The sequence below is a fragment of the Cervus canadensis genome, chromosome 4 (assembly GCF_019320065.1).
Source record: "Cervus canadensis isolate Bull #8, Minnesota chromosome 4, ASM1932006v1, whole genome shotgun sequence".
Taxonomy (NCBI): Eukaryota; Metazoa; Chordata; class Mammalia; order Artiodactyla; family Cervidae; genus Cervus; species Cervus canadensis.
In genome coordinates, this window is record NC_057389.1 from 88,179,039 (window position 1) to 88,206,880 (window position 27,842).

The window sequence follows — 27,842 nt, forward strand, 5'->3', positions numbered from 1 at the left end:
CCAGACCACTTGGATCGGCAGGTCAGGCCTATACAGAGACTCAGGGAAACCGAGGCAGCAGAGCAACACAGACTACCAAGCCCAGGGTCGCCAGGTCCCCCTGGCGTGGGGGTAAGGTGGGGGTGACCTAGTTCCTGTCTACTCACCTCCAATACAAGTTGGCATGGGCAGGGGTCACCGGCATGAAGGGGCCTGGCCACGATGCTTCCCCTGCCCCCCCATGCCCCATGGGAGCCAAGGGCAGCCGCCTTCTAAACTGGGAGGCCCCTAATTACCCGCTGGGCCAACGCCTTCTCAATGACTGGGCAGGATGGGGCTGATCCAGGCACAGGCGGGGCCCGGCCATCAGCTCCTGACTCCCCCAAAGAGGCCAGTCCAGCCTGCTGGGCGTGGGGAGGACAGAGCACTGGGGGCTTTTAAGGCCTGGGGCAGGAATGGGGGTAGGAGAGGATCAGACAGAACACAGAAGGTTCCAAGTTCCAGGTCTCTCAGGCCCCCACCCTCCTTGAAGGATCTTGCTATAGCAAAGCCCCTGGCTCTCCCCCTCCTCTGGCTTCCTGCAAGACCCGGGTGTGGGGGTCTTCTACAAGGGGTCAGAGGAGAAGATGAACAAATCCTATCAGCTCTGCCTTCAAAGTCTAGTCTGAGTAGGTCTACTTCTTACCCTTTTTTCTGTCTCTATCTGGTCCAGTCCCATCACTGCTCACCTGGACCGATGCTGTCATCACCTGCCATGTCTCCTGAACTGTCTGTCCTCCCCTCAAAGCCAGAGGGCGCCAGTGAGCACCTGTCAGGTCCCATGCCCCTTCCTTTGAGGGTAAAAGCCCAAGTCCTCCCCACCACTCACAAGGCCCTGCAGGACCCCCTCCACCCACCCGCCCCACTCACTCTGCTCCAGCCACAGGGGCCCCCCGGCACAGTTCCTCCAACACATCTGCCCCAGGATCTTTGCATGTGCTATGCCCACTGCCTGGACCTTAGTACCTCCAGATTTAATGTTAATATAAACGCACCTTCCAATGCAAGAGATGTAAGCCATGTGGGTTCAATCCCTGGGTCGGGAAGATCCCCCAGAGGAGGGCATGGCAACCCACTCCAGTACTCTTGCCTGGAGAATCCCATGGACAGAGAAGTCTGGTGGGCTACAATCCATGGAGTTGCAAAGACTCAGATACAACTGAAGTGACTTACCATGCACACCCATGTGATTACTTGGCTGAGAATTAAAGGGGGAAGCAGGATGGGGGTGGGTGTTTCCACAGAAGGGAACAGCATGAGGAAGGGCAAGGAGCAGATGGGGAGAGATTAGGGCAGAGTGGTGGCAAAGAGGCCTCAGGGGCTCTGAGCAGGGGGGAGGGGACGTGGCCAGACTGGCACCACGCCAAGCCTCCTCTATGGCCATCACACATAAAGCAGCCTGGGTCACCAGCCCCACCACAGCTGAGAAAGAGAAACTGAGGTAGGAACTTTGGGGCAGCATGATGCAGCTAGATCCCCAAGGTCTTGGAGGATGGTGTGGCCATTAAGAAGGGAACAGCCACCCATGAGAGTCACAGGAAATAACCTGTGTGGCCAATGAGGCTGGGTACAGCGTGTAGAGGAGGGGAGGAGGGGAGGGAGCGGCCTCTGGACAAGGAACCCAGGGCGGATCCCTGCCTGCATCTGTGCCAGGCGCCGAGCTGTCCACCATCCATGCCCAGCAGCTGGGCACCAGTGGGTGCTCAACCTGCACAAATGGGGAAACTGAGGCCCACAGAGGAAAGGAGACTCTGCTGAAGCCCCTCAGCTGGGCGGAGCCTTGGTTCCACAGTCCATGTCGACACAGGACTGTGTCCTTCCCTAGTTGCTGTGTGATCTCGGGAAAATGGATGACCCTCTCTGGGCCTGGTGCTGCTGGATGGCCCCTAGCGGCTCCCAGGCCTTGCTCAGAGCGGGTGAGCGGGCACCCATTCCAGTCGGGCGCCAGGGCGCAGGTCACGCGATCCTGGAGCCAGCTTTGTGTACCCACGCACAGCAGGGAGCATAAAAGGGCGATTATGACCAGCACTGGGCAGCAAGTAGGCTTTGTGTCACCCTCACGAGGCAAGGTCTCCTGGGGGCCTGACGACTCCCTGCTGCCTCTCCCTGCCCCGCTCTGGGTCTGGGCTGTTCTGGGGACCAGGGGGCTCATCTATGCAACCCTGACCCTCAAGGATTTCCCAAGGCCAGGCAGAGGGAAGGCTGGGTAGCTTGTCCCTATTAAGGAAAAGTCCCTCAGGGATGCACAGTCTCATGGTTGTCACACCCACCCCGCCCCCCATGCCTCTCTGGCTCCGTTGCCTCCTTTCTGGGTCCGGGGACTTTCCTGCAGCCTGGAACCCCTTTCCCAGGGCCTCAGATCCCCTTGAGGATGGGCCTTCCTGCCTCCCACCTCTGGCCTCCCTAGGTTGCTGTGTCCCCAAAGGGTGAAGCAGGGTCCAAGCTCTGCCTCTGCAGCCCCTGGTGGGCTCCACGTGGCTCTGGCTGAGGCCTCCTCCCTTTTTGGGGCCTCAATGTCCTCCCATGGGAAAACAGGCTCAGGGTGGGGCCAGGTGAGGCTGGCCCTGCTACCTTCCAGGAAGGGGCCAGGCCCAGGGCCCAGGGTTCTGCCTTTAATTGACCATCGGTTTGCACTGAAAGCTGTCCCCAAAGGTCCCCACAGCCAGGAATGGACGGGCAGGGCATCTGGGGAGCCAGGCCCAGTCCCAGCGGGAGTAATGAGTGTCCCCTCCACATGCCCAGCCCTTTCAAGTGCTCCTTGTGCTTCCTTCTGTTTGACAGAGGAGGAAATTGAGGCTCAGAGAGTGCTAGCTGCCGTTGAGGGTCACACACCAAGGTTAAGGGCTGGGTTAAGATCTGAGGCCAGAGACCAGCTCTCAATCAAGCTCAGAGTCCACACTCCCTGGGGGCACACATTGCCAGGATGGCTCCTGCCAGCATGTCCCCCACACCAGCTTCACGCGGGAGCCTGGAACACCAAGATCTGGGTGCACCCCTGCCCTGCTCACACCTGCCAGGCTCCCCAGCACCTCTAATCGGTGTCCTGGGCCTGTCCTGTTCCCTCTTTGCATGGTTCTCAGAACGCACTGCTCTGCTTCGGGCCTCTGGGCCTTTCCTAATACAGGTCTTCCTTCCAGGGGCCCACCTGTCAACTCATCCTTCAAGCTGTAGCCACAGACCTCCCCATCCCAGGCTGAGAGTGGACTTGTCTGGGGACCCATCCTCTGCCCAGTCCTGACCCTCAATCCTGGGCCTGGAAGTAGCTTTGTTGGACTCTGCCCCTCCTCTGTTCTAAAACCTTCATTGGTTTCCATCAAAGTCCATTCAAATCTAGACTTCTAACCTCAGCCACCCAGAAGAGCCAACTACATCACGTTGCATTGCAAGAGCTGTTTGCCCTGTGGGTGTCCCTAGTCATCACCTTTTGGCTCACACAGGGATATTTGTGCACGATGTTCCCTCCACCCAGCACACCATTTCCTCATTCTCCATCCAACCTCAACCTTCACACTCATCCTTGGGTCTCAGTGGAGCTGTCACCTCCTCCAGGAAGCCCTCCTGGATACCTCAGGCAGGATCATGGCCCCCTCTGGACTGTCCCAATGCCAGTGTCTCCCATCATAGCTCTACTCCTGTCACAGACCTATCAACCTCCAGGATGGGAGTCTTCTCCCCGACTCTAGGAATGTGCGTTTATTAGATGCCTACTTCATGCCTGGCCCCATTTGATCCATGCCATTCCTGTGTTTACGTCCTTTTCAGAGAGGGAAACTGAGGCCAGAAGAAGCCACCATGTCAGCAGGCACGGGCACAGCCCTGACGTCTGCTCTTGAGTGTAAGGAAACCGCTCAAGCATTAAGAGATGGAGGTGAGGCTCAACGAGGGGCAGACAGGGCTTGGAGGGCTGCGCCAGCCCCCCACAGGGGTGCCCCCTCCCCCAGGAAGCCCCTCTGGGGTAGGAATCTGGGAAGCGGGACTCTCTAGGCAATAAGGGGGGTAGGTGTCCAACACAGCAGTGCAAAGCAACTATGTTTGTTGTTTTAGTCAGTCAGTCATGTCCAACTCAGCGACGCATGGACTATAGCCCACCAGGCTTCTCTGTCCAGGAAAATTCTCGGGTAAGAATACTTGAGTGGGTAGCCATTTCCGTCTCCGGGGGATCTTCCCAACCCAGGGCTCAAACCCAAGTCTTCTGTTTGGCAGGTGGATTCTTTACCACTGAGCCACCCGGGAAGCCCCCATAAAGCAACTATACTTCAATAATAAAACTTAAAAAATTAAAACAAAACGGGGGGGCGGGTAGGATCCAGAAGCATGGGAACTTAGGGACAAGGAGAGAGAAATGGAGAGAGGGTCGGTGGGAGCTGATATACTTGCCTGACCCCTCAGTTTATTAAAGCCACCAAGACGCAGAGAATGTATCTGGAGTTCATAGGCCTGAGGGGCGCAGGGACAAACAAACAGAGGAAAACTTTCTGGGAGTTTTGGGGAGTGGCTAAGAGCAGGGATCCCAGCCACTTACGCCCCTACCCCCATCCCACCCCCGGAGTTCTGTCGCCTCCTCTGCAGAGCGGGTCCCCAGCGGGAAGGATGCCAAAGCCCCCTATCAGAAGCCAGCTATCAGAGCACCCCCTCCGCCCGGGCTGGGAGCGAAGGCTGCCGGGGCCTGGCTCCACCCCCAGGAGGTGGGAGAGGAGGTCGGGCTGGGGGCCAGGCGGGGGAGGGGACCCCACGGAGCATAACGGTCTGGAGTTTTCCAAAGTAACAGACCGACCGGTCTGAATGGGGGAGGCGCGCCAGGCAGCGGTGGGCTCGAGATGTCCCTGGTGGGTACCCAGGCCAGACCGCACGCAGCGGGGGTGTGGAGGGAACCCGGCGGGTACCCCCCCGCCCCCGTCTCAGAAGCCTGAGTAGGGGCGAAGAAAGAGACAAAGCCTAGCGCAGACTGAGCCTCGAGGTGGAAGGGGGTCCGGACGCACTCACCCTGAGGCTCAGAGATCCGGGCCCGGGCCCGCGCTGCCTCGGCCGGGCCGGCTGCAGCCCTTCCCTGGGTCCGCCCGGAGCGCCGCGCGCTGCGAGTACTCAGAGAGGCCGAGGCCCAGCGAGCTCGGCCTGGGGGCGGGGCGGGGCGGGACCGTGGGCGGAGCCGGCAGGGGGCAGGCCCGGGGAGGGGGCTCCAGAGCAAACCTCGGGCGGGGCCCAGCCGGAAGTAGGGCGGGGGGACCAGTTGGGAGCCAGATCTGTGGACACTGGAAGCCTACGTGGATGGGGGTCCTGTGTCCAGGAGGCCCCCAAGGAGGGCACTGTGTGCCCCCTTCCCGCAGTGTGCACATACCCGAGGGGGCGCCCCAAGGGACACAGCCCAAGAACCTCCCTTTTGAAGGCCAGATGCTAGAGGGCGCCCCCTACCCTGCTCCTCTCTCCCTTCCAGGCGCTGATCGTGGCCATGGCAACGGATAAAGGGACTGGATGCTGGACAGGGCGTCAGAGGGGGCGCCCCTAACAGACCCAAATACAGGAGGTCGAAGAAGGGGCAGAAAATCCCCTCCCAGTCTGGGTTGGATGGCAGAGGCCGCGCCCCCTGCGAACACAGCAGCCCACAGGGTGGGGGAGGGGCGCAGGCACAAAGAGGCTTCCCTCCTGCTGGGAGTCCAGCAGGGGACTAGGGGTGTTTGGGGGGAGGCGAACGGGAACACTATGTATGGCACAGGCCCCCACCCGAGCCACAACCCTGGGGAGGGGGCGGAGAGCACAGGGCCAGATTGGAAACAGATGGGGCCACCGTGCCAAGCCCGAGACACCCGATCCGGAGGGGGAGGGGAGGACAGGGCAGGGGGGTGGAGAAGGAGGGGTGGCCCCACCCAGGCAGCCAATCCCGGCCTACGCTGCTGCCCCGGTGCGGGTTTGAAAACTCCGAGGGAGAGGCCGGGAATTCGGAGGCCCGGTAGGTCCTGGGAGCTTGGGGACGTGGTCAGGGAGGGGAAAGAAGTCTGACAGAGACCATGGGCCGCTGCAGGGGGGCGGTTCCCCCGGCTGATCCCATTCCAGGCGAATTCCACCATTGATCCCAATGGCTCAGGACGACTCCCACAGCCAGCGTGTATCGAGATCTAAGTATACTCCAGGCCTTGTGACAGCTCACATCACCCCACCGTCAATCACCCCCATTTTCCGAAAGGGTTAGGGAGAAACAAAGAGAAATGACCAAGGTCAGGAAGAGCAAGGATTCGAACCAAAGTTTGGGTCCAGCGGCTAAGCTCCCTTACCCACGATGCTACAGAAGGCCTGGGGCCAGAAAATGACAAATCACTATCAAGGTAAAGCCCAGGGGTAAACAGCAGAGCTGAAACAGACAGGTCCCAGCCTCTAGAAGCTCACCGCCCAGTGGGACAAAGAACATGGGCTGTGACGGAGGGGTGGGAAGGGGGGTGTGTGCACAGACAGCTGTGGGAGCCCCTGAGGGCCCCACTGTGGGCCCTTCTGCTAGGGACCTGACTACTCACTTCCCAAGGGTGCCATCCATGCCCTGCTAGGTCTACCCCCATCTCTCCCCAGCACCGAATGCACCCTCCCTGGGTGATCTGCCCATTTTTGGGCCCTGCTTTTGCAAAACAGGGCACTTTATTCCACTTCCCCTGGCATTGGGGAGCCATGCATTGGAGAGCCATGCACTGGAGTCTTCAAAATACAGGGCACATGGTAAGTACTCTGAACATCTACAGGCAAACTCTCCACCTGCCCCTTCTACATGGAACACACAGTAGGTGCTGCCAAATGAACACACAGTAGGTGCTGCTAAATGAGAAATGCCCTGACACCTCCTCTCCCCATAACCCTGGGAGGCCCATAGCTGATGCTTCATAGAGGTGGGACAGACACCTGGAAACCCAGCACCTTGTGGGAAGCACACAGGAGGTGCTCTGGGTCAATATGGGTGTGGAATCAAGCGGCAGAACCTCCCCCCTACCCTGGTGTGGTAGGACACACAGTGGGCCCTCAGAGAATGCCCCCAGGAGCATGCTTTGCTTCCATCTACAGGCTGATGGTCCAGGCCAAGGGCTCGTGCAGACCCTGGTTTGAATCCAGGTACATCCCACGTGACTTCAAGCAAGAACCTGCACCATTTGGGGCCCTGGTTTCCCCGTCCGAAATACAAAGCAGGCACACAACAGGCACCCGATGAATCCATGTCATCAGGCTGGGTGACCTGGGGCAGAAATGCCTGTCTCTGGGCTACCCAAGCCCCAGGGGGTGGTGGCTGGGGATGTGCCACCCCCTCCCAGGCAGGCCCTACCGTCTGCGCCCTTGCCCGTGTCTCCCTGGAGATGACCTCTTGCTTCCAGGTGAAGGAGGTGACCACAGTGGGGTGGGAACACAGCCACCCCCTAGGTAAAGGTGGAGCCAGACAAGCCCTGCGTCTGGCCTCCCTCAGCTGGGAGGCCCTGTCTGCTCAATGCCCTGAACAAGCCTACCCCCCAGCCCCCATCACAGCTCTGATCATCCCATATGTTAACTGTCTGGACACAGGTCTGTCTCTCCCATCAGATTGTGACCTCAGAGGACAGGGCTGGGTTTGTCTCTGTCTCGATCAGAGTGTGTGCCCCGAGTCGGGTCCCCAGCACCCAGCAGGTTCTCAGCAAACATTTCTGCAAACAGCCAGGCTGGGTTCTTACACAGAAGAGCCCCCCACTCCAAGTTCTACATTCTCGCCAAGATGCTACACTGTGCGGTGCCCTTGTCCCAAAGCAGGGGTCTTCATTCACCCTTTTTTTAATTTATCCATTTTTAAATTTATTTGGCTGTGCCAAATCTTAGTTGCATTATGTGGAATCTTTAGTTGCAGCATGTGGAATCCAGTTCCCTGACCATGGATGCAACCTGGGCCCCCTGCATTGGGAACGTGGTGTCTGAGCCACTGAATCACCAGGGAACTCCCTATCTGCCCTCTTTTTTAAAATGTTTCTTTTTATTTATTTAATGAATTAATTTGCACCAGGTCTTAGTTGCAGCACATGGGATCTTAGTTCCCTGACCAGGAATTGAACCCAGGCCCCCTGTATTGGGAGCATGGAGTCTTAGCCACTGGACCACCAGGGAAGTTCCTATGATGTGCCAGGCCTGGCTGGAGGCACTGGAGATGGAGCAGTGACCAGGACTGAGTAGGATCTCTGCCCTCATGATCCTGATGCTCCAGGGCAGGCAGTGGATGAGAAAGGAAAGCAAGAAAATACACCAGGGTAGTTGTTGCTAAGTGCTATGAAGATGAGCAAAGTAGGGACTTTCCTGGTGGTCCAGGGGTTAAGTCTCCATGCTTCCAATGCAGGGGGCCTGGGTCTAGTTCCCTGTTTTGGGAACTAAGATCCTACATTTGCCTCATGGTGTGGCCAAGTGGGGGAAAAAAAAAGATGGACAAAGTGAGGGAAGAGGGGATATGTGGTGTGGGATACAGTATTAAATAGGAGGGTCAGGGAGTGGGAAATCAACATTGAGTAGTCTAAAAGAAATCAACCCTGAATATTCACTGGAAGGACTGATGCTAAAGCTCCAATACTTCGGCCACTTGATGAGAAGGGCCAACTCACTGGAAAAGACCCTAATGCTGTGAAAGACTGAGGGCAGGAGAAGAAGGGGGCAACAGAGGATGAGATGATTAGATAGCATCACTGACTCAAAGGACATGAATCTGAGCAAACTCGGGGAGATAGTGAAGGACAGGGAAGCCTGGTGTGCCACAGTCCATGGGGTTGCAAAGAAGTCGAACAGGACTGAGGGAGGGAACGACAAGGAAGGGAGTGGGGAGGTAACATCTGAGTAAGACCTGAAGGAAGTGTTTAAGATAATCGATGTTTAAGAGGAGTGATCCAGGCAGTGGGTACAGCACATGCAAAGGCCCTGGGGCAGAACAGTCTCTGGTGTGGTGGAGGGACAGTAAAGAGACCCCTGTGGCTGAGCAGAGTGAGTAAGGAGAAGAGAAGGAGGCAGTGAGGGGAACAGGACAGGTTGATGCAGGGCCTTAGGCTATCCTGAAGGAGGTGGGCACACTGGAGGGCTGCAGGCAGAGGAAAGGTGGGGTGTGACTCAGGTATTCCCAGATACCCTGTGGCTACTGCATGGAGGACAGACTGCAGGTGGGGGGAGCTGGAGAACCAAGGCAGAGGTGACTGCACTGGTTCAGGCAAGCAAAGAGGGAACTGATCAGGTGGAGGCAGAGATGTGGGGCGGCAGGGTGGGGCAGGGAGGGGCGTGGGCACATTTTGGATAGATCATGAAGGCAGAGCCAAGGAGGTTTTCTAAAGGATTGGTTGTGGGGTACAAGTTAATGAAGGGACTCAGGATGATTACTTTGAGCACTCTGGCCTGCACATGCTGAAGGCTAGAGCTGCTACCTCCGGGAAGCCCTCCTTGACTGCTCGGCCCACCCAGTGCCCCTGAGGGCTGACCCCAGGCGGGAGCCCACAAATCAGTTGCTACATCCTCTCTAAACACACAGGAGGCGGCTGTCCTTGGGATGCAGCCTGGGGCTAAATCACGTCAGCTCCTGCAGCTGGGACATTTGGGGGGTAATTTTTTTTCAAAATAACTTTTCTTCTAATTATAAAATAGGCTCGTGCAGCAGAAAATTAGGGGAAATCAGCATGAAGAAGAAAATAAAAATTGCCCACAATCCACCCCTCTCCTGGAGAAGAACAGTTAGCATGTGGTCATTTTCATTCATTCTTTCCAGAAACACTGAGCACCTACTGTGTGCTGGGTCACTGAGGACACAGCAGTGGCACAAAAAGCGCCCCCCCTTACCCCGCCCCACCCCCGTGGCTCGCAGATAAGAGGACAAGACAGATACGCACTGAGAAACAAACATCATCACTAACGTAAGGCCAGAAGTACTAAGAGGTTGCAAAAAGAAAACAAAACGAACTGTAAGGCTCTAGAAGGATGGAGGGGTCTGGGGGAACCTCTCAGAAAGACCTTGACAGACAAACTGCCATGGGAAAAGAGTTTCAGGCAAGAGGAGCAGCAAGTACAAAGGCCCTGAGGCTGATTGCCTCTTTCTGGTCTTTCTCAGATGGGTACACAGAGATCACCATTATGAAACCATCTGCCAGGGTCCAGTCCACAGAGTTTAACGGGTCTTCACTCGCTCTCCAGCATAAACAACAGAAAAGGACATCGTCGGACCAAGCTGTGACACCCCTCATTTCCAAGAAGAGGGTGATTCCCTCAGGATGGTCAAAAACCTTTGAGACCTGCCCTGATGTGCCCACCCAGGTAAAGCTGCACCCGGGGGACTTCCCTGGTGGTCCAGTGGTTAAGAATCTACATTGCAATGCAGAGGATGCAGGTTCAACCCCTGGTCTGGGATGATCCCAAATATACTGGGAGCAACGAAGTCCCACTTACTTAGTGGGACTCACTTCAACTACTGAACCCTCGAGACACTAGAGGAGTCCTTGCACCCCAACTAAAGATCCTACATGATGCAACGAAGACCCGGTGTGCTGTGCTATCACCTCAGTCGTGTCTGCCTCTTTGTGATCCCCTGGACTGTAGCCCACCAGGCTCCTCTATCCATGGGATTCTCCAGGCAAGAATACTGGATTGGGTTGCCAAACCCAATGTAGCCATATAAATAAATATTAAAAAAAAAAAAACACACCAAAAAACTGCACCCTGGACATTCTCAGGCAGGACCCCCCACTCCCAATCATTTCCCTGACTTCACATTTGGGACCAAAATTTCTGAAAATTTCATTTAAGGGCAACCACCAAACTCCACGCACTTGGCTTTGGGAGCAAGAGAGAAACTGGTTGGGCAGCTTCCTGCTTTCTCAGGCTTTGGGGCCCCAGGTTGCCCAATGGGCCCCTCCCCACCCAGCCCAGCATTCATGCCCTGGGGCAGCGAGCGTGTGTCGACCAGCCCGGTGTCCGCCTCGCCCACACTGGCACCATGGCCCTGGCGCCGTGTCTGCCTGCCAGTCACACCGCAGTGAGCACGCTACCTGCCACAGGCACGCAGCACCTCCTCATCTGCCTTTTCCATCTTCTGATTCCCCCAGGCCTTAGCTACCACTCTCTCCTGGAAAAAGCCGGGGTGCTTTCAGGTGCAGCTGGATCCAGCAAACCTAGTCTTCCCTGTGTCTTCCCCTGCTCAGCAGACAGGAGCTCTGTCCTTCCAGAGGCTCGGGCTAGAACCTGGGGATCGACCCTGACTCCTCTCCTTCCCTCACCCCCACCACATGCTGCTGGTCTGGAAATGCTCTCAAGTCTCTCTCCAGATGCCCTTCCCATCCTGTCTAGCCCCCATTAGTACCCACCTGGACCAGTCACCCCTGTCCTGGTTCCCCAGCTCTGCCCTTTGCTCCACACAATCTGTTCCCTTCCACAGTGGCAAGAGGGCGCCAGTAAGTAACTGACTCAGTTCCCATCCTTCCTCTGCCCCCAACTTTTTAGGCTCCCACCTTCCTCCAGCAAAAGCCCAAGTCCTGCCCTGCTGCCTACAAGGCCCTTCAGGACCTGCCCTGTCCCCTCCCTGCTCTCCCCCCTCCTCCTCCTCCTGCCCCCTCTCTCACTCTTCTCCAGCCTCGGGCCTCCTCACTGTTCCTCTAACTGCCCAGGCACAGTCCTGCCCCAGGGCCTTTGCACATACTGGTTTCCTCTGTATGAACCACCCTTCCCCCACATTTTCACGGCTATTTCCTTCTGTCAACTCAGGTCTCCCTCAAACATTGCATCCTCAGAGAAGAACTGATCACCATGGTCGATCACTGCAACTCAGGTACCACCTCCGTGAGCCTTTATCACATATTCATTCTCTAGCTTTTTTTTCTTGGGAGGGGGCACTTATTTTCATTTGAAATTACTTCTCATTTACTGTCTAGATTCGTGCTGTCTGATAAGGAACCACAGTCATATGTGACTAAATTAAAATTTTAAAAAAGTAAACAAAATTCAAAAACCAGTTCCTCGGTCACACCAACTATGTTTCCAGTGTGGTTCGTGGCCACAGGACTGGCACAGACATCACATATTTCTCTCAGCACAAAAAGTTCTGTGGACAGCTCTGCTGGAAGTGGTGGGAACTGGGAGGGTGAGGCCAGGTCAGTTTCAGCCACTGCTGGGTCCTAGCACCTGGCATGCAGTAGACACTCAATAAAAGGTTTCTGAATGAAAGAATAAACTAATGGCTAAGAGGCCTTGCAAAGTCTGGAGGGGCAGAGGTCAGCAGGTACCATCTGCAGCCACAAATCCACACAGCTCAATTTGAACTTGGGTCTACTTGGCTTCCACCCCAGGCACATTCTGGGGGCTTCTGCTCTGGCCCCAAGGGCAGAAATTTGTGAAAAGCTGCTCCAACCACAGCCAGACTCCACTCTGCAGGCAGGTGCCAATGTGCTGACTCAGTCAGAGGTGGGGGTGGCAAGGGTAGCGCCTCTGCCAGGCCCCCCATCGCCCACCTTGAACCAGCTGTGGCCGCTTTAATAGATCTGGCCACATCCTCTCCGTAAGATGCCTCTGTACCCGCCAGGTCCCCAGTGGGGACGTGTGTGGCATTTCCCCCTCAAATCTTGTTCCCGACTTCTGCCACATCCCAATAACCCTCATTAAATCTTTCATTCAACTGGCTCATGCCGTTCTCTTAAACTAATTTACTTTAGAAACTAAGTCTCTAATGCACAGCTCTAACTGCCTAGCCTTGAAAGTCACCAGAAAAATTATTACAATGAAACTATGAGTCGAGTTCTTCCATTTTCCCTGGATACTGTTGCTAAACCCAGCAGCACAATGGGATTTGGTTATGGAGAGATTGGCAGGTGTTGGTTTTAAAGATCACCCTGTTCCCGACTGAGACTTTCTTCTTGACCTGTTACCGACTGAACAGAGTCACTGCTGGTCCGTGTAGCTCTGTGCCGCCAGATGCTTTCTCCATGGGTCACCCCCCAAAAGCCCCATCCTGGTGGCAGGTCCCTCGGTTCTTGTCCCATCTTGGTCCCCAGAGAGCTATGTGGCCTTTAGCAAGTTCTTGCCCCTGTCTGGGTCTCTGTGTCCTCACCTGTGCAGAGGACAATTGGGTTTTTGGTGCCTGGGACTGATTTTGGTGGGGTCAAGGCCTTTGATGATCAGAGAAACTGAGGCACTGGCCAGAGAGATGCCCAAGACAGGGCTTCATGCAGCATTTGACCGACTTGCCTCATGAGGGTGGGACCCAGCCTTGGTCACTGCTGAAATCTTAGCCATCTATCCTGTAACAGACCCTATTCTGAGTTTTGGGGATGCAGCAGGAACCAGGGCAGACAACCTCCCAGGGTTTCTCTTCTAGGGAGGGAGACAGATGGAGGCAGCCATGCAAAGATGGGGGTGGGGAGGGAATTCTGGGTAGAGGACACAGCACGTACAAAGGTCCTGTGGTAGGAATGAACACACTACGCTCTGGGGAAAGAGAGGGAGATGGGATTAGAGGAGTAAGGTGGGGGGATGTGATGTGAAGAATGAACATATTGAGGCATGAACAATTATCATACTTCCATAACAATTCTTTCACACATGCATTTAAAGAGCACCTGCTGTATACCAGGCCCCAGGCTGAGCACTAGAGACATAAGATGACCCAGGCAGTCCTAGTCCAGTGTCAGGAAGTTCACAGGCTGCAGGGGAGGCAGACGCCAGGGCTCTGGCAGTTAAGAGACCAGAGGTATGATGAGGAATGCATGGGGGTGGGGAGGGCTTCTGGGAGGAGGTGATATCTAAGATGTGAAGGAAGAGGGGAACTGGGAGAAGAAATCTAAGTAGTGCTCGACTGAATGGGAAGAAGTGGAAATAGGAACCTCAGGCTAAGTCCCACCTCACAGGTGAGAAGCCTGAGGAGCCAGGGGTCTGCTGAGGGCGATGGGACAGCAGAGCTGGTGTCCCTGCCTGACCCAGCTATGAGCTCAGGTGTGGGCATGACCTCTCTGGGCAGTTCCCCAAGTTCTCAAGTCCTGGGTGACTGGAAGGCGGGGCAAGGTGACATCTTTAGACAGGGTTGGGTCCAGGTCCCAACCCCACCCTCCTCCAAGACTTCAGAATGCTCTTTAAGGCTTAGTACGGGGCAAAGCTGAAGTTCCGATAATTTGGCTACCTGATGCAAAGAGCCAAATCACTGGAAAAGACCCTCATGCTGGGCAAGATTGAGGGCAAGAGGAGAAGGGGACGACAGAGGATGAGATGGTTGGATGGTATCACTGACTCAATGGACATGAGTTTGAGCAAACTCTGGGAGATGGTGAAACACAGGGAAGCCTGGCGTGCTGCAGTCCATGGGGTCACAAAGAGTCAGACACAGCTGAGTGACTGAACAGCAAACAATGGGGGAAAGCGCTCTAAACCAAGCCAGGCGCAGAGGAGGCACTCAATGAGCACTCTGGCTCTTATTCCTGGCTCTTCCTGTGGGCCAGGCATCCACAAAGCAGCTCACTGAATCACCTCAAAGACTGGGCTTACTTTCTCCCCATTTTTCAGTTGGAGAAACTAAGCCCTGGAGGTTGGGCTCATAGTCTCACCACTAGAAAATGGCAGAGCTAGGACTTGAACACAGACTGGTTCTCACCTCCTTCCTTTCCCCCCATCCAGGCCTTGGCCTCCCTTCTTCCTGCCTGACTGGAGGTCACCCTGTCCTGGAATTTGTAGCATCTTGAACCTAGCCCAACTGTGACTTTGTAGCTCACATGTGGGCAGGGACTGATAGCCTAATGGAGGCATAAAGATGGACCTCTGGCTCCCAGATATATCAGGTATTACGATTAATAATTAATTATTCCAGGACTTCCCTGGGGGTCCAGTGGCTAAGAATCTGTACTCCCCATGCAGGGGGCCCAGATTTAATCCTTAGTTAGGGAACTAGATCCCACACGCCACAACTAAAAATCCTTAGGTGTGACAACTAAGATTCCTATGCAGCCAAAGAAATATTTTTTAAAGATAATTATTCCCCAGTAAGCAGTGCTCTTCTGGGAGCCATGATGGAGGGAATGCAGGTTTGGGTGAGGGCAGGGGTTTGGACTCAGCAACTGTTCTAGGAGATCTCACCTCCGGGCCTTTGCACTCCCCTTTCGCCTGCTGGGAACACTCTTTCCCGTAAAATCCACCTGTCTCCCTCCCTCACCACCTCTGTTCAAATCTCACTTTTTTTTTTTTTGGCAGGCACGTGGACTCTTAGTTCCCGGGGCCAGGGATCCAACCCTCCCCCTGCATTAGAAACGCAGAGCCTTAACCACTGGACCACCAGGGAAGTCCCCCTCAAATGTCACTTCTTCAGTGAGGTCTTCTGGGACACCCTCTTGAAAATTCTGCCTCCTACCCTGGGCCCTCCCCAGTCCCTTGGAATTTTTCCCCCTTAAAGCAAACTACCACTCTCTCAGACATTTTCTGTGGGTTTTATCTGTGCTTTGTTTATTCTCCGGCTCCCCAACTGGAGTGCTAGCTCCAAGAGGGCAGGAGATTTGTTCTTTCAAATTCCTCCTGCTGAGGACAGGAAGCAGCTGGTGTGTGGCAGATGCAAAGCTTTGTGGACAGGAGAGCCCCTCTTATCTGCTCCTAGAAGCAACCTCCATTGCTGGTTTGTGTCAATCTCTGCATATCTCTCCCGAGCAGTTACAGACCAAAAGTAACACCAGAATACAGAGTGGCTTTTTTCTTCCGTGAAATTGTATCATCTTGTCTGTATCATTTCCCAGCATTCCTCCTTCTTTCAAAAGACACTGTATCTAGTGAGCACACTCATCCCTAGACACTTCCCCTGCTGTGTATAATCTTCCATTACAAGGTTATTACAATCCCCTGTTGATGGACACCTAGGTTGGCTCCACTTTTTATTTTTTCCTCAGTCTTGACCAATGCCTGTGAATCTTTGCGTCCACATCTTCCACATCTCAGGGCAGAGAGATGGGCAGTTGGAGGGTCTGCACCTTCCCTTTGGGGCTGCCAACATCACTTTTAGGAGTTTTTCTGAGAGACACATCCCCGTGAAATGGCATGTGTAGAAAATCCTCATGGCAAAAGACTTGAAACAACCTAAGTGCCCAACAATAGGGGACTGGTTAAATAATGGTGCAAGGGACCAAATAATGCCACAAAAGATTACCATCTTTTAGTATTATGAGACTAGTATCACAGCTGTGAAAAGGAAGATAGAGCCAGATGTATAATTATGAAATCACTTTTAAGATACATTTTTTTGAGAGAGAGGAAAAACAACCCCAAAGTAGGGAACAGCTTTTAAAAGATGCTACCATTTGGTTAAACCAGGGAACATAAATCTACCCGCCTACTGAATGTTCACTGAACATGTCTAGATAACTGTGCTGTCCAAAACTGTGGCCATGGGCCACATGTGGCTGTTTACATTTAAATGCAATAAAATGGGATAAAATGTAAAAGTTGAGTCTTCATTTGCACCAACCACATTTCCAATGCTCAACAGCACATGTGGCCAGAGGCTATTTTATTAGAAAGCTATCACCAGAGAGTGTTTCTAAAATTGTACAAAAGTTCTGCTAGACAGTGCTAATACAGAGCAGGGGCCAATAAGCTACAGCCCAAGGACCAAATCTGGCCCCCTGGCTGTTTGTGTCAATAAAGCTTTATTGGCATTCAGCCACTGCCATTCATTCACGTATTGTCTCTGGCTGCTTTCATGCTACAACAGTGGCACTGAACAGTATTGATGAAGACTGCTGAAAAGATTTACTATCTGGTCCTTTACAGAAAAAGTCTACCAACTGCTGTCCTAGCAGGAGACTGGTGGCTGCTTCTGGTGAAGGAGAGGGGAGGAGAGCTGCGGATAGGAGGGGAGTGCTGGTAGAGAGACTCTCCCCTGTGTATTCTTCTGTATATCCTCCATTATAGCTCACACGTATGTGTTAGCTGGCCGGAAAATAAAAATAAAAGATGGTGAGAAGTAGCCATGCTGATTTATTCTCCCACTGATGACGCCCAGGGGTCCCCCTCCCATTTCCAATCTGGAAATCATCAAGCTTCATACACTTTTGCCAAGCGGATGGGCAAGAAATGGATCTTGTTGTTTTAATCTGCATCTCCTGGGCAAGAGATGAGGAATCTTTAAATATGAATACATGCTTATCTACTCATCCATCAGACCTCCAACTCTAAAAAGCCAGGGATTCTGTTGATCTCAGTCACCGCAGCATCCCAGCACCCGCGTGGGGCCAGCCAAACAGCTGGAGCCCAATAAATGTGTGCCAAGTGGATGAATGAGGGCCTGAGGGAACAGGGCCCAGGGCTGGGGCTGTATTACAGGCTGGGCATCAGTGGGGACAGCAGTGGGCATCGAACACCAAGCCTAGCTCCTCCAAGGCAGGCTCACCAATGGACCTAGGGCAGGCCTGGCTCCCAAGCAGGCCAGAGCTGGCGGCCCCATGGGCAGGAGCCTGGGGACACCCTTCCCGGGGATGGTGCGGGGGGGAACCTTGGGCTCCAGGCAGGAGAGAGATTATATATTCATCAGAATCTTAAACAAAAGCCCCACGGCCGCCTGTCAGCAGGCTCTGGCTTTTATGGTAATCGGCGATGAATTACCCACAATGCCTGGCCAAGCGCAAGTGGTTCTTGGCCCAGATCCTAAACTAATTTTTATATGTTCGTGTGTATATAATTTCGCTCACTCCCTCCAGTCCCACTTCCATCATTAGTGGAAGCATCAGGGGAGGGGTGAGGAGAGGGAGCAGAGGGAACCCTGGATGTAAAAGCAGAGGGTGCTCATCAAGACCCCCCTCCCCTCCCCGGGCTTGCCTGGCACCAGGCCCTGGACTCAGTGCCTGTGGAGGTGGGAGATGAGTGCCAAGCTGGAGCCAAGGGGAGTCTGGAAACCACCAAGAACCAAAGCTGGCAGCCCCGGGGGGTGGAAAATGCCCAGAGAAGAGAGAGGAGCAAGGTGGGGAGGATGTGTGGGCCCAGGAATGCTGAGCCGAAGGCTGTGCAGCCTGAATCAAGTGCCCTAACCACTCTGGGCTTCAGCCTCCTGGTGTGTGAACCAGACCTCCTTTGTATCTTGAACTGGAGGCTTTTAGTGAATATCTGCATTTCTGCCCTAAGAGCCCCAGTGGAGCTTGGAGCTGGGCAAAGCCCCAGCCCCATCTAAGCCCAAATGTATAGCTGGCTGTGCTCTAAATGCTTTGTACACATTAACTCATATCACTGCTGCCTTCTCTTACCATCCCCATTATACAGATGGGGAAACTGAGGCTGAGAAAAGGATGTGCCACTGGCTTGTTGGTGGCAGGGGACACCAGCCCCACATCACACCCACAGGCTGACTTTGGAGCCACCAGCTCCAGGAGGCCCCCTCCAACACCTGCAGAGAAGCACTTCTTTTGCTTCTGGAAACCTTAGTGGATGTTCTGTTAACACAGGGGTCCCCATGCCTGTCCCTCCCCGTCCTTGCAGACACTCAGGCCAGAGATCTGCGAGCTATCTTCAATTCTTCTCAACCCCACCCTGCACCCACTGCTTGGCCAATCTACCAACTCTTACCAAAAAAAAACAAACAACTCTCCAGAATCCACCCACTTCTCCCCCCTTCCCTGCCTCCATCTGGTCCAGCCCCATCATTGCTCACCTGGGAAAGCACTGCCCTGTCCCCTCCCCCCTCCCCCTCCCTCCCTCCCTCAGCTCCAGCCACTTGGGCTTAGTCGCTGTTCCTTCAACACACCAGGCATGGTCCTGCCCCAGGGCCTTTGCACAGCAATTCTCTCCCACTCCTCCAGGGAACAACTTTAGCCCAGATCTTCACATAATTCACTCTCATTTCCTGCTGGTCTTCACTGAAAGATCACCTCCTCAGAGAGGCCCTGCCTTGATTCCATAGCTAAAATAGTTCCTTCCTTATCACCCACCCCTCTCCCTGGCTCTGTATTTCTTAAAAGCAACCTGTAGCCCTTTAATAAATAATCTATTCATTTGTGTATTGGTCTTCTCCCTGCTACACTTGACAGAGGCAGGGCTTTGTCTTCTGTGTTCTTCACCACTCTATTCCCAGCACCTTGGCAGAGCCCAGCACACAGTAGATGTTCAATAAATAGAAGAATCTCTAGACCACCCCCAACCCCGCCCCACAGCAGGATTCTGAACCCAGAGGAGGCACTAATTGTTTACTCAACACTCAGAAGCTTTTCCTGGGGTCTGAAAGAAAATTTTAGATCTGAAACTATGAGGGGCTTCTGCAACTAGTCCAGTGGCAGCAGCTAAAGAATAAAAACATCCCTCCTACCAAACCATTCAGAAGCCAGTACGCACTCGCTAGTGGCTGAGGCACTCGTAGGGTGACCAGGTGAGATCCAGCAAATGCTAAGATGTGCATGCCATAGGACTTCCCTGGTGGCCCAGTGGTTAAAAATCCACCTTCCAATGCAGGGGGCTTCCCAGGTGGTAGAGTGGTAAAGATCTGCCTGCCAGTGCAGGAGATGCAAAGAGCCGGGGAGTTGATCCCTGGGGGTGGAAAAGTCTCTTGGTGAAGGAAATGGCAAACTACTCCAATATCCTTGACTGGGAAATTCCATGGACATAGGAGCCTGGTGGACTACAGTCCATGGCATCACAGAGTTGGATGCAACTGAGTGCGTGCACAGACACATTCCAATGCAGGGGACACAGGTTCGATTCCTGGTCGGGGAACTAAGATCCCACACGCCATGTGAGCAACCAAGTCTGCATTCTGCAACTACTGAGTCCATGTGCCACAATCAGAGAGCCCACGTGCCACAACTAAGGAAGACCCGACGCAGCCAAATAAATAAATGTAAATAATTATTTTTTAAAATGTGAATCCCCATAGAATCTGTTACTTGTGCTTGAAACCTGTGCATGAAAAGCACTGTGGCTTATCTCACAAGAACGTGAAAGAGAGGGATGGATGGGCATGACCATCAGGAGGGGAGCGGGCATGACCATCAGGAGGGGAGCGGGCATGCCAATAGCATAGTACACAGCCCAGAAAAAAGCAGGCAACGGCTTCATACATACTGCATCTGTGTGAAAAAGAAGAGCACGGAACAGTGGGCATAGGATGCGTGAATAAGGGTGGAAGAGATCGAGAGACCTAGATTTGCTAATGTTGAAGTAACAGGACTTCCCTGGTGGTCCAGTGGTTACAAGTCCACCTGCCAATGCAGGGGACATGAGTTCTATCCCTGGTCCAAGAAGATTCCACATGCTGCAGGGCAACTACGTCCACGTACCACAACTACTGAGCCCATAGAGCCCAGGCCCCACAACAAGAGAAGCCACCACAAAGAGAAGCCTGTGCACTGCAAGGAAGAGCAGTCCTTGCTCGCCACAACTAGAGAAAGCCCACGTGCAGCAGAGAGACCCAGAACAGCCATAAAAGAAGGAAAGAGTAACAGTAACAACAACACTTGTTAATATTTTAAGACACACATCTCACCTAATTCTCTCCTTTTTACCAGGGAGGAAACTGAGTCTCAGAGAGGTCAGCCCACTTATTCAAAGTCACACAGCTTGGAGGTGGCAGAGGTCACCTGGTAGCCCCAGAGCCTGGCCTAGGCTGAGGTGACAAAGCTGGCTTGCAGCTCAGCTCAACACCGAGTATACAGTAAGTGTCCCATAAATGCCACGGAGATGCCCAAGGGCAAAGGGAACACAGGCAGAGACCATGCTCAGGCAGAAACAGTGAATTTCCGAGCAGTGGATCAGGTGTTTGCTAGGGAGAAGGGACGAGGGCTTGAGCAATCAATTCCTTTGATGCTGGGAGCTGGGCATCGGGGAGTTAGACGGCTGGCTCTGAAGAGAACAATTGGCTGCCAATCTCATTTCCTCCTGTGACAGAGATGGGCAGGCCTGGCCAGGACTCACGGCTGGCACAAAGCCAGGGCCAGTGGGGACCTCCCCACCTGTCACCCATGATGTGTTCATCAAGAGCGAGGGGAAAGTCATAACCATCCAGAGTGGGAGGCTGGAGGGCTGGTGCGAGGGCCCCTTTTGGGTGGGGAGGGGAGAGCCTGGCCCAAAGTCAATGTGGCTTCTGGCAAACATTTCCTCCTCTCTCTCGGCTGGACCAAGTCACCATCCAACCCATGCTTACGGAGAAACGTACGGCAGGAGATCTGAGACCACGAGTTTGACATGAGTTTGGTCCAGGCTCTGCTCCTTGCTTACTCTGTGACCTTAAGTAAGTCATTTTCCTTCTATGAATCTTGTTTCCCTGTCTGTAAAGTGGAGTCATCACCACCTGGCCGGGCACAACCACCCTAAGCCATGGGCTTCAGATTCAGAGCAACCCAAGTCTGAATCAAGGCTTAACCTCCTTGCTGGGTGGCTTTGGGCAAGCAGTCTAAGCAATCTGGGTTTGTTTTTATCTTTCCTGGACTAGGAAAATGGCAACCCATGCCAGTCTGCTATTCAGCTTCCCTGGTGGCTCAGTCAGTAAAGATTTCACCTGCAATGCAGGAGATGCGGGTTTGATCCCTGGCTTGGGAAGATCCCCTGGAGAATGTAAAGGCAAGCCAGTCCAGCATTCTTGTCTGGGAAATCTCATGAACAGAGGAGCCTGGCAAGTTACAGTCCATGGGATCACAAGAGTCAGATACAACTTAGCAACTAAACTACCACCAGTCTGCTTTTCTTCATCTTTAACAAGGAGTTAAAGAGTCCTTGTCTGAGCTCCTGGATCAAGCCATGCCTGAAGCTTGTATATTCCAAATCAATTCATCTGCTTTTTTTTTTTTAAACTGAAGTCAGTTTGATTTGGGTTTCTCCTCTTTTCAAGCTGCCTGCCCATTGTGCATCTAAGGATGGAGCCTCCTTAGGAGAAGGACAGGGAGCTGAGGATAACCTTCAAGGTTATCCCTGCTCAATAGTCAACCTGCTGATGAACTTCAAAGAGACCCAAACCTCTGGGTCTCAGGTCTCTCAGAATGCAGATGCTGGAATGCGATACCCACAAGGCATCACCCAGATCCTGGACTAAGGGCAGTGCCTGTTTACTGAGCACCTACCTCGTGTCCGCTAACTGGTTGCCTATTATGGATCCACTGGTCTAACATCTACCACGATCCATTTAGTGAGCACCTACAATGTGCTGGGCCTCATGCAAGACACAGGATTTAACCGCTCCACCTTGAGGGCTCACAGTGACCACGTGAGGAGTCTTCGCCCATGCTGTTCTCTCTGCCTGGATCCCCTCCTGTCTCTGCCCAGGTAACTCCTACTCAACCACCACATCTCAGATTAGCTGCCACTCCCTCCAGGAAGTCTTTCCTGACCTCCCCTCCCACTGTTCATTCTTGGAGACTTTTATCTTCTCTCCCTTGTCCTCATCCAAATTCCAGATCTGACAATTTCTGTATTGCATTGAGTTTAAGCTGCATCATTATTTTATGTGTCAGTAAGAGAAAAAATGCTGCCAATTAAACTGAACATGACTGCTTGCCTTTTTTTTTTTGGCCACACCAGGCAGCATGCGGGATCTTAGTTCCCCAACCAGGGATCGAACCTATGTCCCCTGCAGAGGAAGCACGGTCTTAACCACTGGGCCACTAGGGCAGTCCCTAGACACAACTTTCTTATCACACAGAATTATCATTTGACAGCAACCAAATGGGTTTTTTTTAGACTTCTTTGGACACAGACTTTGATCTCCTTTCTCTCCTGAACATAAGTGGAAAATGTAAGTAAAATATACGTACAAGTTTTCCTAAAACACCTCTGGTTCCAAGCCCAGGTCTTCTGAATTGCGTTTCATCCCAGTGCTGCTGACTCAGGGTTTTGCACATGGCACCTGGCCCTATGTGGCCAGGCTCCAGACAACTAGAATTTCTCATGGTTGGCTGCCTCAAGACTTCCCTCCAAGCTTCTGACATCCATACTAAGGGATCCATGGAAGGCACTGACAATCCACGGAAGGCTCCCATCCACTCTCGCGTAGCCCAAGCACTGTAGTTGGTCAACTAACATTTTGGGGGCCATAGTGGTCAAGACAGGGATAACCAGTCTGCCTAAAATGGTCTGGCACACAGCAGGAGCTAAAGAAATATTATTGGGATGACAAGGAAAGAGCTGAGTCTGATTCCACCGGAAATGGGGAGTTCAGAGAGGTTGGGCAAAAGCCATAACGTCACACAGCTAAGTAACATCACACAAATTCAAATCCAGGATCCTTGGTTTTGTCCTGGTATATCTGCCGACAGTATTGACAACGTACTTTCCTAAAATGGGGTAGAGTGGGGATTCCAACCAACTTCGTGACTAAGAGAATGCAAACTCACCCAAGCCTTTACATGCATGGGGAAAAAAAAGATACAAATGAACTAATTCATAAAAGAGAAACACACTTACGATATTGAAAAGGAACTTATGGTTCAGTCAGTTCAGTCACTCAGTCCGGTCCGACTCTTTGCGACCCCATGAATCGCAGCACGCCGGGCCTCCCTGTCTATCACCAACTCCCGGAGTTTACCCAGACTCATGTCCATCAAGTTGGTGATGCCATCCAACCATCTCATCTTCTGTCATCCCCTTCTCCTCCTGCCCCCAATCCCTCCCAGCATCAGGGTCTTTTCCAATGAGTCAACTCTTCACATGAGGTGGCCAAAGTATTGGAGTTTCAGCTTCAGCATTAGTCCTTCCAATGAACACCCAGGACTGATCTCCTTTAGGATGGACTGGTTGGATCTCCTTGCAGTCCAAGGGACTCTCAAGAGTCTTCTCCAACACCACAGTTCGAAAGCATCAATTTTTCAGCGCTCAGCTTTCTTCACAGTCCAACTCTCACATCCATACATGACCACTGGAAAAACCATAGCCTTACCAAAGAGGAATCAGGGCACAGAGGGATAAAGCAAAAGCTTAGAAAGAACATAACAGACACTACTATACATAAGATAGACAACCAACTGTACAGTACAGGGCACTATGTGTTCTTTAATACCCTATATGAGAAAAGAATCTGAAAAAGAATGAACACATGTATATGTATCAAACGAGTCAATCCTAAAGGAAATCAACCCTGAATATTCATTGGAAGGACTGACGCTGAAGCTGAAGCTCCAATACTTTTGCCCCCTGATAAGATGAGCCAATTCATTGGAAAAGACCCTGATGCTGGAAAAGACTGAAGGCAGGGGGAGAAGAGGGCACAGAGGATGAGATGGTTGGATGGCATCTCTGACTCAAGGGATGTGAATTTGAACAAACTCTGGGAGATGGTGAAGGACAGGGAAGCCTGGCAAGCTGCAGTTCATGGGGTCACAAAGAGTCAGACATGACTTAGTGACTGAACAACAATATGTGTAACTGAATCACTTTACTGTACACTTGAAACTAACAGTGTACTCCAACTATACTCCAATAAAATTATAATTTAAATATACATGTAAAAATATAAATTATACAGTTCAGTCGCTCAGTTGTGTCCGACTCTTTGTAACTCCATGGACTGCAGCACGCTAGGCTTCTCTGTCCATAACCAACTCCAGGAGCTTGCTCAAACTCATGTCCATCGAGTCGGTGATGCCATCCAACCATCTCATCCTCTGTCGTCCCCTTCTCCTCCTGCCCTCAACCTTTCCCAGCATCAGGGTCTTTTCCAATGAGTCAGTTCTTCTCATCAGGTGGCCAAAGTATTGGAGATTCAGCATCAGTCCCTCCAATGAATAGTCAGAACTGATTTCCTTTAGGATGGACTGGTTTGATCTCCTTGCAGTCCAAGGGCCTCTCAAGAGTCTTCTCCAACACCACACAGTTCAAAAGCATCAATTCTTCGGCACTCAGCTTTCTTTATGGTCCAACTCTCACATCTACACATGACTACTGGAAAAACCATAGCTTTGACTAGATAGACCTTTGTCGACAAAGTAATGTCTCTGTTTTTTAAATTATAATAAATTGGGTCAATTTATATATGGGTTTCCCTGGTGGCTCAGACAGTAAAGAATCCGCCTGCAATGTGGAAGACCTGGGTTCAATCCCTGGGTTGGGAAGATCCCCTGGAGAAGGGAACAGCAACCCACTTCAGTATTCTTGCCTGGAGAATCCCCATGGACAGAGGAGCCTGGAGGGCTATAATCCATGGAGTCACAAAGAGTCAGACACGACCGAGTGACTAGGAAGAAGTGACGGTCATGGCGTGCTTAGGGAGCAAGCTGCACCCCAGCCAGGTCCCCCAGCCACTGTGCAACATCTAGCTCTGTGACACTGGGCAGATGACCCAGCCTCCCAGGGCCTCAGCTTCTCTGCCTGCCAAATGGGTATCACAGTTGCCCATGAGAAGTCTGCCTTCAGACTCTATCCCAAATCTCCCCACTTCTCCCCTATCCTCAGTCTCCACATGGTTCACTCCATTACCCTGCCTGGACCACCAGTATGGTCTCCTCTGCCCTGCTCCCCCCACCCCACCCCCATGATGTAGCCTCCCCGCAGCACCCAGAAACCCAGAAGCCTCCCATGGCATCTAAGTCAGGCACCCAGCTCCCTCCTCTGGGTAAAAGCCCATGTCTGCCCTGCCCAAAGGTCCTGCCCACCCTGCCCCCACCTGTCCCTCCCTGCCCTCCCCTCTTCTCTCTGGCCCCCTGGCTCACTCTGCTCCAGACACATGGGCCTCCTCACCGTTCCTCCAACACCCCAGGCACATTCCTGCCCTGGGTACTTTGCACAGGCTGCGCTCACTGCCCAGAACATACTCTCCCCCACATATCCACTTGGCCCCCTCCCTTAGCTCCATCAGGGCTTTACTCAAGTTGTCAACTCCTCCATAAAAAGCCATCCCAAAGACTTCATTTAAAATGACAGCCCTGGGACTTCCCTAGTGGTCCAGTGGTTAAGACCCTTAGTGGTTAAGTGCCCCTTCCACTGCAGGGGGCACAGGTTCAATCTGTGGTTGGGATATTAAGATCCTGCTTGCTACACAGGACAGTCAAAAATAAATAAATTTAAAAAATAAAATAATGACAGCCTTCATCCCTTCACTCACGTATCCCTTTTCCTCTTTTATTCTGTTCTCTTATCACCACCTGACATGACACATCGTTTGCTTATTATCTCTTCCTGATCACAACCTGAGCGCCACAGAAGCACGCACTTCCTCCTGGCAGGGCCCCAGCGGAGAGCCCGGCACACAGTAGGTGCCCGGATGACACGGCACAGATGTGGGGGTGGTAGCCACAGCTGAACCAGCCATCCATCGGGCCTCTGGGGCTGGCTGGGAGCGGAAGCCCCCACGCCTCCTCCAGGGCCCTTCCTGTCCCCATTTCTGAGCCATCCCTGGACTCTGCCCTCTGCCCCCTTTCCTGAGTCTCCAGCCAACACCTGCTGAGAAAACGCAGGAAGCAGGGGCGGCCTCCGAGGTGCCTGTGGCCTGGGCCAGGCATGTTCCTCCGGACAGCTTAATCCCTGCCAGGGTGGGAGGAAGGCCCCAGAGGCGGAGCCAGGGTCTTCCAGCCAAAGAAACAGACCATCTCCCTGATCCCACTCCCAGGAAGAAGTGCCATGTTAGAAGGTGCCTGATAACTATTTAGTGAAGAGATACATTATTATTATTTTGGCCACACAGCAAGTGGGATCTTAGTTCCCCAACCAGGAATCAAACCCACACCCCCTGCACTAGAACCCCAGTTTTAACCACTGGACCACCAGTAAAGTCCTAGATGTACTAATGACGGCCACCGTGTCACCCTTACTCCGAGCCCAACAGTAAGGCTTCGCACTTACTAACTCATCAGATCCTCCCAAGGATCCTGGGAAGATGAGCATCATCATTTCCCCTATTATACAAATAAGAACACTGAGGCCAGGAGGTGACCTCACAGCAGGGGAGCAACAGAGCCGGAACTCAAACCCAGGCCCGTCTGGTTGTGAACCACTAATCGACATGGTCTTGAAGTATAAAACGTGGCAGGAAAACATTGGCAACTTCTACAGAGCATTTGCTGTGTCCTCAGCCCAAGGTGGAAGAGGGAAAACAGTGTGGGTGCCTCATCTCCTGGTCACCTGCCCACAATCTGTTGATATGGGCCCATTCTATGGATGAGGAAAACTGAGTCCACAAAGGAGGAAGTGATTTCCTGAAGGTTCCCAGAAATGGCAGTGCCCAAAGCTGGTACTAAATTCACTCCATCCTTCCCTGGGATGGGTCACGGAGACTGTTTCAGAGATGACTCACTTGCTATAATGAGGCTGGCTCATACCTCAAGAATACCCACTATGTGATCCAGGCCCCAAGTGGAAAATCCTCAGGGGTATCATTTTTAGGTGGATAAACTGAGGCTTCAAGAATTTGAGGCATGTACCTGAGGTCTTGAGATGTTCACTGACTGGTGAATCGAGGCTCAGAGATGTTCCTCTATGTGCCCAAGGCCACATAGCCAGCAAGAGGCAGCACCGGGACTCAAACTCAGGGCTTTCCAACCAGACGTGGAACTGTGGGCTGGCATGAGCCTGCAGTGGAAGCTCTCCGCTCTGCAAACCAGACGCCCCGTGGCTGTGATGGAGTATCCACGGGGAAAAACACTGCAAAACCCCAAATGACAAGTGTTGGGATGGAAACAGCCTTGTGTGTGGCTGGGCTGCTTCAGGCGTAAAAATGAGCGGGGGGAGGATACCTAACACCAACTGTATTTTTAAAAATCCCACAGCAATAAGGAGGTTGGCCCGTCAGCACGGCGTCACATCCGTGGGCATGCAGAAAGCCCAGAACGCAAGGACGCGGCTATTTTAAAGGGGCTATTTCTGGAGGCCGAGGTGAGAACGCGGGGGCGAGAGGAAGGATCAGGAGCAGCCGCTGAACGGCCTGAACTGGCCGACTGTGGGGTGGGCCACAAACAAGT

The 27,842-nt window shown here is 53.0% G+C and overlaps 1 protein-coding gene across 10 annotated transcripts in view; it reads right to left on the reverse strand.

Annotated features, from left to right (window-relative positions):
* Window positions 1-27,842, reverse strand: part of PTPRS (protein tyrosine phosphatase receptor type S) — a 112,350-nt gene that overhangs the window by 70,666 nt on the left and 13,842 nt on the right. For 6 of the 10 annotated variants that reach the window (XM_043466291.1, XM_043466290.1, XM_043466289.1 and 3 more), the window contains exon 1: window positions 5,002-5,148. The exons of 1 other annotated variant lie outside the window; for it this stretch is intronic. The gene's annotated coding sequence lies outside the window, so the exon portion shown is untranslated. Of the gene's footprint in view, window positions 1-5,001; window positions 5,150-27,842 lie in introns of those variants that run through there. 3 more of the 10 variants (XM_043466287.1, XM_043466284.1, XM_043466282.1) reach the window with 1 other exon arrangement.